Genomic DNA, 1,935 nt, shown 5'->3' with positions numbered 1-1,935 from the left:
AGTAATAAATCATATCCTGGGGACTACGCACACAACCAGGATCAAGAGAATTAAACCATATCTTAGCATCACCTTTTAATGAGAACGGAAATATTTTAAGGATATAAAAGTAACGAGTTCTCTCATCTTTAGTGAACAGGGTGGCTATATCATTCAGTTTAGTAAGATGTGCCACAACAGTTTCAGATTCATAGCCATGAAAAGGATCAGATTCAACCAAAGTAATTAGATCAGGATCAATAGAGAATTCATAATCCTTATCGGTAACACAGATAGGTGAAGTAGCAAAAGCAGGGTCAGGTTTCATTCTAGCATTTATAGATTGCTTGTTCCATTTAGCTAATAACCTCTTGAGTTCGTATCTATCTTTGCAAGTTAAAATAGCTAAAGAAGCTTCTTTATCAAAAACATGACCCTCAGGAATAACAGGCAAGTCTTCATCATCAATTTCATCAGTATTATCAGATTCAATATTTTCAAGCTCTCTAGCCCTAGCAAGTTGTTCATCAAGAAATTCACCAAGTGGCACAGTAGTATCAAGCATAGAAGTAGTTTCATCATAAGTATCATGTATAGCTGAAGTGGCATCATCAATAACATGCGACATATCAGAACAAATAGCAGAAGCAGGTTTAGGTGTCGCAAGCTTACTCAAAACAGAAGGTGAATCAAGTGCAGAGCTAGATGGCAGTTCCTTACCTCCCCTCGTAGTTGAGGCATAAATCTTGGTTCTTGGATCTTTCAAGTTCTTCATAATGATAAGCAGATATAAATCCCAAGTGACTCAAAGAATAGAGCTATGCTCCCCGGCAACGGCGCCAGAAAATAGTCTTGATAACCAACAAGTATAGGGGATCGCAACAGTTTTCGAGAGTAAAGTATTCAACCCAAATTTATTGATTCGATACAAGGGGAGCCAAAGAATACTCTCAAGTATTAGCAGCTGAGTTGTCAATTCAACCACACCTGGAAACTTAATATCTGCAGCAAAGCATTTAGTAGCAAAGTAATATGATAGTAGTGGTAACGGTAAAAAAGGTAACAGTAGTAAAAGTAATGTTTTTGATATTTTGTAGTGATGATAGTAATAACAACGGGAAAGTAAATAAGCGAAGATCAATATATGGAAAGCTCGTAGGCAATGGATCAGTGATGGAGAATTATGCCGGATGCGGTTCATCATGTAACAGTCATAACCTAGGGTGACACAGAACTAGCTCCAGTTCATCAATGTAATGTAGGCATGTATTCCGAATATAGTCATGCGTGCTTATGGAAAAGAACTTGCATGACATCTTTTGTCCTACCCTCCCGTGGCCGCGGGGTCCTTACGGAAACTAAGGGATATTAATGCCTCCTTTTAATAGAGTGCCGGAACAAAGCATTAACACATAGTGAATACATGAACTCTTCAAACTACGGTCATCACCGGTAAGTATACCGATTATTGTCACTTTGGGGTTAACGGATCATAACACATAATAGGTGACTATAGACTTGCAAGATAGGAGCAAGAACTCTCATATATTGATGAAAACATAATAGGTTCAGATCTGAAATCATGGCACTCGGGCCCTAGTGACAAGCTTTAAGCATAGCAAAGTCATAACAACATCAATCTCAGAACATAGTGGATACTAGGGATCAAACCCTAACAAAACTAACTCGATTACATGATAGATCCCATCCAACCCATCACCGTCCAGCAATCCTACGATGGAATTACTCATGCACGGTGGTGAGCATCATGAAATTGGTGATGGAGGATGGTTGATGATGACGATGGCGATGGATTCCCCTTTCCGGAGCCCCGAACGGACTCCAGATCAGCCCTCCCAAGAGGTTTTAGGGCTTGGCGGCGGCTCCGTATCGTAAAACACGATGAATTCTTCTCTCTGATTTTTTTCTCCCCGAAACACAATATATAGAGTTGGA

This window comes from Triticum urartu, chromosome 7 (genome assembly GCF_003073215.2).
Source record: "Triticum urartu cultivar G1812 chromosome 7, Tu2.1, whole genome shotgun sequence".
In the NCBI taxonomy this organism is placed as follows: Eukaryota; Viridiplantae; Streptophyta; class Magnoliopsida; order Poales; family Poaceae; genus Triticum; species Triticum urartu.
The sequence above is the reverse complement of the archived record's forward strand: the minus strand, read 5'-3'. Positions refer to the sequence as shown.